The sequence below is a fragment of the Etheostoma spectabile genome, chromosome 5, assembly GCF_008692095.1.
Source record: "Etheostoma spectabile isolate EspeVRDwgs_2016 chromosome 5, UIUC_Espe_1.0, whole genome shotgun sequence".
Taxonomy (NCBI): domain Eukaryota; kingdom Metazoa; phylum Chordata; class Actinopteri; order Perciformes; family Percidae; genus Etheostoma; species Etheostoma spectabile.
In genome coordinates this window covers 27,029,534-27,041,460 of record NC_045737.1, presented here as the reverse complement: position 1 = coordinate 27,041,460, position 11,927 = coordinate 27,029,534, and the positions used below count along the sequence as shown (strand labels likewise).

The following is an 11,927-nucleotide window of genomic DNA, read 5'->3' as shown; positions in this document are numbered from 1 at the left end:
ATAAACACACACACACACACACACACACAAATAGTTGTGCCTTGATTGACTCTTGATTTTTGCATCAAATTAATTAGATACAAATAGACCGGCTCTCCCATTGACAAACATCATTTCATAATACATACATTCACAAACAAATACACATGCAGTCTCTGCTGGATAGAGGCACACAGGTCAGCAGAGGTGCCTCTTAAGCTGTGGCTGTGAAGTGGCAGGGCTAATCTTATTAAGGCTCTCTTCAGCTGCTGGTCGAAACTCTTAAAGTGATAGTTCACTTTGCTGGAAAACTGGCTCATTTGAATCTTTAAAACCTAAAGTGTTGCCCTTTTGTTTGGGTGCCATGTCCTGTTAAAGCACAATTAACACTATATATATGAGATATTTTTATATATATATATCTATATATATATTATATATAGATATAATATAGATATAGATATATTATAATATATATTGTATACAGTACATATATAACATATCCTATATATATATATATATATATATATATATATATACAGTACATATATATCATATGTATGGATTTTACACAAGAATAGGTTCTCCAAAATTGCAAGCCTATGGAGAGTGAAAATAAAAATATCTACATAACAATCTACATAAATTCTGTATAGATTACAGTGCTGGTTGACTCATAACGAGGCACATATGGCGTGTCTAATGTTCCAGCAAAGTGAAAGATCACTATAATTGCATTGGGAAGTGAGTGCTAAGACAGTCAGGTGGATTTATTGGCTGTGCAGGTCAGGGCATTATAGAAGATGAGGATCAGAAGGGTGCTTAGGTCAAAGGGCTGGCTGGAAATGACGTCAAGGTGAGGTGTAAGAATCCGGTAGAGGAATGAGACAGAGATAGATGTAGAAATAAGGTCAGGAAGGAAGTAGATATAGGACCAGGGATGGAGTAAACCTAGGAAGCTTAGGTTATCAAGAAAACCACCCCATAGCTTGTAAGGACATGGACAGCTGAAGCAGCTAAAGACTATAGAAAGAAAACTGAGAGAGATGGGAAGTCTGGTGTGATCTTGTGGGCAGACCAGGGAGCCTGGTCTAAAATCACTATGGAAAATGTGAATGCTAAAATCAGCATTTGGGGGTCCAATGTTACCCATGGGGAGGGTTTAGATACCGTTTATCATTTAAATACCATAGCCCCAATGCACCTGTATACATATCTAGTATGTCCCGTAGTTATCAATACATTTTCCATAGAGATGTTGGACTGCACACCAAATGGCAGAAATACAAAGCAAAGCACTGAACACTGAAGATCAGAGAGTAGACCTAGGACTGGTACTTGATGGTGGAATTCTGACTCATCAAATTCATAACAATGAACAATGTCAAACATCTCAGCTCCATCATGCCTTTAACAAGTTTAATAAGTGTAATGCACTGAACATGTTCTCTATGCCACATCCGATTAAATGTATAACAGTTATTCCCCAGATACACCGTGGGTTCAATGCCAGATTGAAATTGATTTAATCAACCAGATACATTCCCTAGTAATGTCTTAATATGCCCTTCAGTAAATCAGCCAGAATAATAGGGAAGTTTATCATAAATGGGATATTTTGTTCCTGGAGCTTGTTACAGTAATACAGTATGGTGACAGCCAGAAAAATGTAAATGGGTGGGACCTTTCTTAGCTATTTAATGTAAAAGAGAACACCTCACATGTTCAACTAAATCAAAGTGGTGTACTTTAGGTGTCACAAATGTATGCATCCTTACTTTCCAGAATAAAAGCTCATCTATTTAATTTAAATAACAGAAGGTAAAAGCCTGGTGTTTACTGATCATCTGTCAAGCAACTAAATAACTATTTTATGTCAAACTTCACTGTGGATGCCCTGTTAATAGTCATTGTATGACAACTTTGGCCATGTATTTGCAGTAATAAGAGAATATGCCACAACACATCAAAAATTCAAGATACATTGCAAACTGCTGTTTGTTGTGATAATATTTAATAGTGTTGATGGGGAATGTTTCCTGTATGGAAGCCTCTACTGACCCAGCAGAGAGCAGAGGATGATTCTGTTCAGTGCAGATAGGTTACCATTAAGGCTAAAATCATGCTCTAGAGCACTTTATACTATAAGTTACATTTAATAGCATTATTGCACAGCCCATTAATGGCAGATCAATGAGTGGCCAACAACAAAGTATTGTAATTTGTCATTTGCTAGGAGGTTTTTTTCAAATAAACATTCAATCCATTACTGGGCATTGTCACCTCACTGCTGCTTTACCTGTGGTGATGTTGGGAATGTCGGTAACCTCCATGAACCTTAGATGGGTCCGCAGACACTCTCACACTCAGGTGAGGATGTAACAGACTAAACTTTGGACTGGGGATGAGATCAGACAACAAAAGGAAAGGGTGAGAGAGGGCAAATAGAGCTCTCATTCCTCTCAAATCCTCTTTGCTTGTTTAAGATAAGATAACACTTTATTGTCCATAGGCGCAGAAATTTGTCTTGCAATACCAACTCCAAAACTTGGAAAGACAGCACAACAACAACATGAAGACAAAAGTTAAAAACATATCAGGCATCATTAAAAACATAAGTCATTGATATGATTGGGGGCCTCCACCAAGTTGAAATTATCTGGTAATGCATTATCACACAGACCCAGTCATACTGCAAGACATATGATTATTTACAAATGATTCAAATGGAGTGAAATTGTGCAAAGTTCTGGCCCATGGAACAGTTACCAGGAGAAGGGACAGGAGCAAGGGGAAAATGCTGACTTTGTGAGCAGAGATGCATTGGGCCTCGGCACAGGTCAGTCAGTATTCCAGGAACAGCCTGATCAAACAAAGAGTGGAGCCAAGACAAACACCTCCGGACATCAGTCTGGCACAGAGAAGCAAAAACCCCACAGTCACACATCAACCCAGCAAACTCTGCAAAGTACCGTATAACAGACCATATCAGTAACTATGTAACTACATGGAATAGGGATAAAGGATGTATGTGGCTTGCAGTGTAATTACATTACTGAAGGCCAGCTGTAAATTGCGCTTGGAGCAGCTGCTTCATCTGCCTGTTGCACCTCTCTGTCTGGTTCTTTCCAACTCTTGTGAGGCGAGTTCTTCGTCTGTATTCTTGAGTTTGAATAAATAAGGACGACCATCAAACACAAAAGGCTCCTCCGTGTGTTGTATATCTGCTATATTCTCCTAGTTATGTTACTCCAAGCTTCTTCCCTTGTGAACAACTGCGCTCTTCACTCTTCACACAGAAGCTACGATCTGCACACTACGGTTTAGCTACCTTTTCCTGCTTCTGAGTTCTTATCCTGTTTCCATGTAAATAGTTACTGATATGGTCATAACCACTACAGTGCTCATATACCTATTTTTGAGGAGGAAATAAACTACAATTTGTCACCGTGAAGGCATGGAGGACACCCACCAGACCACCAGGCGCTCGGGGGATTGTTGTCGGTTGAGGGAGGAGGAAGGCGGGGACGAAGGCTGCTTGCCCGGCTAAAGAAATTACCAGTGTAATGTAGTGTTGCAGCTACTCAGTGTTGCCTGCACCAATTCAGGTCGGATTTTTTTCAACCAAAAATACTCACATATCTATAGCGATCAAGATTAACATAAAAATTGGCCAGAATTCTCCTTTATGAAGAACTGCTCTATAGACCTTGACAGCTACAACCTGATTGCTATAATTGCTGCTTTAATCAGCTGCTACTGGCTCATTAAATATACAGTATATTGGTATTGCTGTATATGTTGCAAGATATGGAAATGTGGTAAATTGTGGTATTTAACTATAATAAGTTAAGTTAAAAGTATCAACTAGGGTTGGGAGGTAGAACAGTGATACGGTATACCGTGGGGGCTTTTAAATTAGTCACGGTAAAATTGTCTACCGTGGTGAAATAGGGAGAAGGTTTGACAATATCAAAATTTGGACCTTGCCCAACTCTAGTATCAACTCTAAAATCAATACATTTTATCTCATCATAACCACAATAACCACATTTCAAGGATTTGGGGTAAAGTCAAATGTTAATGTGTTGTCCTTTTTCAACATGACTAATCATACATATCTAAGCTACAAAAATCCAGTGTCAGCCTGCTTCTATTTCAAAACACTGTTGCTCACAAATTCTGAAATGGAGGAGAAGGAAATGGAGGGGAGGAGAAGAACAGGAGTCTAAAAAGCTAAATAATTACAGACAGGCAAATAAACCACATTACAGAGAGCTGAGGCATAACAGGAAAGGCCTTTGTTGTGTTTACTTCAAATAGCCTGCATGTTGTTTATCCATTCTGCTAGAGTTCCTCATATTGTCTCGCACTTGTACAAACCAAAACAAACCTGTTGTGAGGTGAAAACCTTGCATCTCACAGACAAACAGACAAACAGCAAGGCATTTATCTCAATGGCAATGCAGTTTGGATTTTATTCAACAGGGCTTTGAGTGGATTTTAAAACTCCAAGAGGTCAAAGCATTTTCTCAGGCAATAGAGGAGCCATGTAATCCTTAGGCTGGCCGCAGAAATCCTCACATATAGAGATACGATTTTCACTTGACAGCAGTGGAATGCAATATCACAAATGTAATGCATAAATGGAGGTCAACATGCATCTCCAATTGCGGGAACATATTGTGAAACAAGATGGCAAATGCATGCAAACACATGCACACACACCAGATACACTATGCACAGTAGGCATCCTAAAATAGTGTGATGGAAAAATCTATACTGGTGTCCAGTTATTTCTGCACTGCTGCGCCGTGTCCTGGTGATACAACTGGCATACAATGGTCACCTCACACTGTGACCACATGTCATACATTTGCCAAGCTGCAGTGCCACCACACAGGCTTTAATCATTGGAATAAGGGCAAGGGGCAACAGAGTGGAAGCTCTTTTGGATGGTGCACCACTGTTGATCCCAGTTAATCCAAACCACTTGTGAACAGAGGTCAGTGAGACCAGAGAACTGTTCAGATGAAACACACTGAGATACTCTGGGAATATGTACACAAAATGTAACCTTTACTTATCTACAATTGTTTATGGCTTTTAACCACTTAGTTTAAATAAACAATATGCCCCTACTGTATTATTGATTATCACGGCGAGGGGGAAGTATAAAGCAATTGAACAGAAAACTATAACAGCCGTAATGGAGCATAGGAACACTCAGGAAGTCAATATGTCTGCATAACATGACCTCTGTTGAGAAATGCATCGGTATTAAGTAGCACATGATATTAAATAGGAATGATTTTGATTAAATATTTATGCTGAAATGAGATGTATTCTAGTGAGAGACAGAGAGAGACAGAGAGAGAGAGAGAGAGAGACAAAGAGAGAGATTATTTTATTGCCAGACTGTGTGACATTTGAAAATGGTCTGTCCTTAGATGACTATGACTTATTTACAAAGTGATATAGTATATAGATTGGTTTATATACAAGCTATAAATCACACTATATAACCAGGTTTCAGTGTGTTGCCATTGAATTGCATTGATTTACAGTTACAAATATGGCTGGTTGACATATAATCATCTTACTCTAATTTCCATTGTACATTTATTGAAAAACAAAAAAACAAACATGACTTTTACGCTTTATGAACATTTTCCTTAAATTTGTTTTGATTACTGTAAGGCAAAAGCTCAATGGCTAAAAAAAATGTCTGAGCTGAAACCGGCTAACAAAACCACATAAATAGGCTACGGGTGTAGTCAATTTCAGTTGCAAACCACAGAGACTGGAGTCAGACAAACACTGACTGGAATGTCAACAGAGCTCTCATCTGCAACTTCAAATCTAGCAAATCTGGTGTGTGTGTGTGCGTGTGCGTGTGTGTGCGTGTGTGTGCGTGTGTTTGTGTGTGTGTGTGTGTGTGTGTGTGTGTGTGAGTGTGTGTGTGTGTGTGTGCGCGCGTAAAAATTGGGCAACCCTCGATCAAATGCATGTGTTATGAGCGCAAAGTCAACAATGCAAATGTGTAAATATAGACAGAGAAACACCTTAACCTTTAAACAACTATGGATTAAAATCCTGTGGTTTAATGAGTGCCCTTGCCAACACTGAAACTGGTCTGACCCTGATTAGCAGGAATGGCACCCTTGGAACGTTTGAATGTTTTCCTTAAATTTGTTTTGATTACTGTAAGGTAACAGCTCCTGGAGTATGCAATGGCTAAAAAAATGTCTGAGCTGAAACCGGCTGACCAAACCACATATAAAGGCGACGGGTGTAGTCAGTTTTAGTTGCAAACCACAGAGACTGGAGTCAGACAAATACGAGCGCAAAGACAACAATGCAACTGTATAAATATAGACAGAGAAACACCTTAACCCTAAAACAACTATGGATTAAAATCCTGTGGTTTAATGAGTGCCCTTGCCAACACTGAAACTGGTCTGACCCTGATTAGCAGGAATGGCACCCTTGGGTTTCTCACACTACAGATTAGTTTAAAGCCTCCAGCTATTACTAGAGAAGAGACAGAGGCAGTAAACAGGCAGAGAGCATACGCATGTGTCAATGTGTTTATGTCTATATGGTGTTTACAAATGTGAGCTCAGGTTCATCTCTGAGTCATTGTGTCTGTATATGTATGTCTGTATGTATGAGTTTGGGTGGGTTGGGAGATTTTTGAATGCATTCCTGTGATGCTGTTAGGTTAGGGTGTGAGGAAGGCAGAGTGGGGAGCGGTGCAAGAGGAAAATGTATTATAAGAGCACTCAGAGAAATGAGATGCTTTCTGGGTACAATCAAAGCAACTAACTGCCAAAACACAGCAACACCCAATGTCACGGAAAACCTAAAGAAACCAGTTAACCACTGTTGTTCATCACATCTGTAAGTGTCCCAACACCAACAGGCAGTGCTAAACTGACATGAGGACAAATGTCTATGTGATTTAAGCATGCTGTGGCGTCTCTCAGAGCTGTCTCTCATGGACAAACAAGAAAATGGAACTGTGAACAAACTCCTGCTCCGTCACCCAAACACAGCCAATAAATAATGTTGCTAAGTGTGCTAACTTTGGTTTGTTAGTTCTCAATTAATGAAAGCCACAGCCACTGAATAGTGTGTGTAATGGGATGTGAGTTATGACAGGAAGGCAGGTGGATAGACAAGCAGACAAGATGTGAAAACAAACAGGAAGATAGAGAGACCTTTGGAGCCAGTTTACCCAAGTGGATCGGCTTCCCGCCACAAACGAGAGGAGCAGATGCTAAAGAAAGAGAGACATCCAGGGATCAAATTGCATACAGAGATGCCCACATTCAAAAATAGTCATGCATAATGACGCAGATGCACAGGAAGATATATATGCTGCAGTGATGCAAACCGTCATGATACACGGAAGTACACACACACACACACATAAACATGAACATAAATAGAAAGGAGGTACAGCCAAGCAACCAATCTGTGCCTCTTGGTGTCTGTGGCATAACATGCTGTCTCTTTCTGAACACACATCCAAGTATTCACAAACGTGTTTTCAGTAAGGTGCCTCGTTCCCCATCAGCTGCAATGCTACCTGACCCTGACCCTGACCCTGACTTCTCTCAGGCCTTTGGTAATCTGTCATTTTGAAGCCACACAACGTTGAACATGTGGGTAGGCCAAGTTTTCCTACAGGTGATGGTGGACAGAAAATGACACTAAGATGTAACCACTAAAGTTGACTTTTTGAGGTTGATTTTAGGAACTATTATGACATAAAAAATGAAATTGTGTGATTCTGTTCATTAATTACATTCTGAAAGCACTGACCAAAAATAAAGCTTTGTAAAAACTTTTTTCCCCATATTCTGCCAACCCCCCCCCCATCAGTGCAGCCATTCTGTATCTCTAGCCACAACCCCCTGTCAATCCCTGGCATCAGCCCAGCCCTGAGCTGTCTGAGAGGCCACGAATGGTCGAAGACTCCCGTGCTGAAATGAACTGGCTCTCTTATCTCCTCTTGCCCTCTTGGTCCGACCCTGGGCTGTCCTGTCCTCGCTGGCAACACGACACCTTCTTATCCAAGTCTCTCACCACCCACAAACAGATCATTCCCTCACACATGAGCTGCCTGGACTTTTAAAGGTGTGTTCTAAATGCATGTTATTTGAATTTATATTACTGTAATATTTCTGCAATTGCTAAATGGACCAAAGTAATGAAGACATTTGTTAGTTCACTGTAACTCAGTCCAGCTGCAGAGGACTACAAAACTAATCACACTCACTCTTGCAACCAACAGTAAAAGTAGGGTGTTAGTGAAACAGGGCAGCAGATGATCACATGAGAGGAAGTTAAGACAGATGTTCAAAGGATTGTTACATGTAGAATTGGTTGTGAAAGAGTTACGTTTTTTTTGTTGCTCTGAGAAGCTAACAACGTGCTTTCTTTAGAAAGGAGGAAGGGTAAGTGTTTCTATTTATTATTATTTTTCTTCTATTTAAATCCATTTATCACAATTTTTTTTCTATTTAAACTTGCGGGTGGGAGATGTGAGGTTTTAGCATGTTTACAGTCAGTCTAGCGCCTGACATACTCTCACTCTCTCTCTCTCACTCACTCGCTCTCTTTCTCACTCCCTCAGCCTGCTCTGCTCTAGTTTTCCCTCAGCCAAAACCCCTTCGTGTCCCTCTTCCTCAGGATCTGCACTCCTTTATCCTCCATTCTACTCTCCACAGTTCATTTTCTCTCTTATTCATTTCCAAACAATCTCCTTCTCTTCTCTTCTCTTCTCTTCTCTTCTCTTCTCTTCTCTTCTCTGTTACCATCACACAAGGCCTATGTTCCTTAACTTTTTCATTGCTATCTTGCTCTGCTTTCTGCTCTTGCATACACATTCTTTGCTCACTGACACCCTGTTTAAAAACACAACCAAAGAGGCAGCCAACAAGAGAGAAACGAACTGCACAGTTGCCATCGCCAACACAATCTCTTGCTCCCCCCCCCTCCCAGCCCTCTTTCTCTCTCTCTCTCTCTCTCTCTCTCTCTCTCTCTCTCTTTCTCTCCAAACAAAACATACTTAAGAGGACAAACATCATGTGATGCTGGTAAGAGAAGAAGACACTGTTGTACGGGACTGTGAGTCTCTGTTAGTTTCGGGGTTTTTTCTTCTTTTATGTGTGTGAATGCCTGTGTTGGCGTCCAAAAATGTGCATTTGAGTTTTCTAATAAGGACCGCTGTGTAATTTTAATGATCACAACTCCACATCCTTGCGTACACATGCATGCACATAACAAACAATACAAACCTTCTCGAGCACACATCTCACAGCCTCCAGGATCCAGTTGAGGGGAGGTGTGGGCTCGAAGCAGACTCTGAATGTGTATGTTTCTGTGTGTCAGCAGGTGTGTCCATGTGACTGAATGTGTGTACGCGATATTGCTAAACTCACACAAAGACACAGCTTCTTCTATGACTCCCAGCTGTGTGGACTTGGCCCGCTGGATGGCCGTCAAGCAGCCAGGAATGTTTGGTGTGCAATTCTCCTGGAAAGCCCCAGTTACCATCAAACACACACACACACACACACACACACACACACACACAGCCCCCTCTGGAGACAACCCTATTCCTTTGAGCTGGGGCAGACAGAGGAACAGGCCTCACCCCAAAGGAAGAATGGTTCAAATTCCACAGCTGATAGAAAAACACAAAAGAGTGGGACAGAGCGGAGGAACTGATGTCAACTCTATCAGACCATCCCCTCACACCCACCATCTGTTCTGTGCTTACAGTGTCAGAAAAATGAAGAGGAAGGAAGGAACAAAAAAAAACTCTTGAGGGCATTGCTGCTGGAGCTGATGAATGGATGCTGTTTGAGCCATAGTCAGAGATTCCAAGTGTCCTCCCATGCTTTGGCCTTTCTGTTCTTTGGCTTACAGTAGCCACTGTTTGGCTCTGTGGACCCTGAGTGACTGCACTCCTCAGCTATGCCTTCAATCTGGACTCACTCACCCAGCCCGCAGGTGGTGGAGATATCTGATTCTGGAACAAAGCCAAGCACACTAAACTTTTGCAAAGCACAGACTAACTCACTGATTGACTACTGTATCGCAAAAGAGAACCTGATTATAGTAGTGTAAAGCAGACCTGGGCTTAGCCAGCCTTTTATTAAATATCCCCACAGGGAAATACACTGAGTGTGAGGTACTTACAGTGAAATGGTATTACGATTGTGGCAATTAAAGTATTTTGGCATCATTGTTCTAAAAGAACCATTATAATATTGACTGTAGCTACTCATTGATTTTTTTATAAAAAGTCATGTGTATTGGCTTATTCTAAAACATATTTATGCCTAGGCCACCATCATTCCTCACTGTAACATTGTGTGATGTCTTTGGAAGATCATTTTGTGAGTAGGCCATTTTAAACTCAATACTCTATACTTTAAAAAGAATTCAGAACAAAAGCATATAATATAACGTTGACTTGCCATAAAATAAAACTGCCCCTTTAGTTTGGAAGCCACATGTGCAGAATTTTGCCTTGGGTTGACTTAAAGCGACACACCCTAATTGAGTTTATACACTTTAGTTTGTATCATGGTCTTAACCAACAATCATGGTCGTACCTCCCAAACATGTTAACAAATTTTGTCCGAAGTTTAAAAAAATCAGGCGAGTTCAACCCGAGGTTGGTCCATAAGTGCAAAAACTGTGAACAACCCAAACTATCTGTACAGTTATGCAATCCTTAGCTTATCTATCCACATGTGGTCTGCACTGTGGACCATTTTGTTGCGAGCATATACAAGTTAAAACACAGGGCAATGATCGCCGTGCCTCCTACCTTCAGAAAGACATTCACCTCTGGAATCAGTTCAGGTGTCTTTCCCCTCGACGTCCACTTTCAGTTCACACCTCTCCGCTGCTCTTTTCCTTTCAGTTTATTCTGGGCAGCGCTCGTCTCTTGCTTCTCCTGCAAGGCACAAGCACACTACAGGCATCACTTCAGAGCATTCATCTCTGGGTGACAACATCTAATCATAACTCACATGTTCAAACACTTGCTCCGTCCCAGCCTGGACTTGTCTGAACGTCGTCAAATTATCGCCTTCGCTTCTTAAATGCGTGTGTTGGTTGAAGATCTGACAGAACTGACAGAAGAAAAAGACTCCCGACTGATGCAACCGAGAGACGCCAAGAGGAATGTAATTAGGCTACATGAAGACTGCTGCACATTGCAACAAAAAAAGCAGCAGACATGCTCTTGTTTGCGGGCCCCCGCTATTGTGCTCTGCGATCTGTCTGGGCTGTTGTCCGCCTGTGGTCCTGATGCGAGCTTTTTCCACGTCCCTTTGTGTCTGTCACACCTACAAGGAGGGAGCACATGGAGGAGGGAGCCCATGCCACGACTTTCTTTTGTCTGCCTGTTTGTTTTTACACAGCAGGGCTTGCTCCTTATAACTAGATGAGTCTTTTTATTCTTAAATAACGATTCGACTCTGACCTTACAGATGCACGAGGGATTTTCCCACGATTTTCTATCAGCTCGCATGCATTGCATCCTTATCGCATCTGTCTGATCTAATTTCTAATGATTTCTATTTATTAGGCTGCTATTATTATTACTTCTAATGTTTGTTTTTTTTTAAAAGAACACATCCTAAAATAAAAGTCATTTTGCCGTGAATTCTATCGCACTGATGTATTTATCCTATAGTCCCCTATATCTCACCAAATTTCTCGCCCGAAGTTTAGTCCTCGCTGGGGAGTGGGCTGACGCTGCTGTCTCTTTCTCCCTCTCTCTCTCTCAATCTCTCAATCTCTCTCTCTCTCCTCTCCTCCTCTTTCCTTCTCTCGTTGTCTCTCCCAAGCCGTGGCAGAGCCCAGTTATGTTTCACTTCAGACCAGCCTTTAGCCGCTGCACGCCAGCGCCAATCAAC

General features: G+C 41.3%; 1 protein-coding gene across 6 annotated transcripts in view; it reads right to left on the bottom strand.

Annotated features, from left to right (window-relative positions):
* rhobtb4 (Rho related BTB domain containing 4) overlaps positions 1–11,927 on the bottom strand; it is a 46,192-nt gene extending 34,265 nt beyond the window's left edge. Inside the window, exons 1-3 of one of the 6 annotated variants that reach the window (XM_032516492.1) lie at positions 11,720–11,850; positions 11,037–11,354; positions 10,832–10,978 (exon numbers count right to left, since the gene is read on the bottom strand). The gene's annotated coding sequence lies outside the window, so the exon portion shown is untranslated. Of the gene's footprint in view, positions 1–10,831; positions 10,979–11,036; positions 11,355–11,719 lie in introns of all 6 variants that reach the window. The other 5 variants (XM_032516496.1, XM_032516491.1, XM_032516495.1 and 2 more) reach the window with 5 other exon arrangements.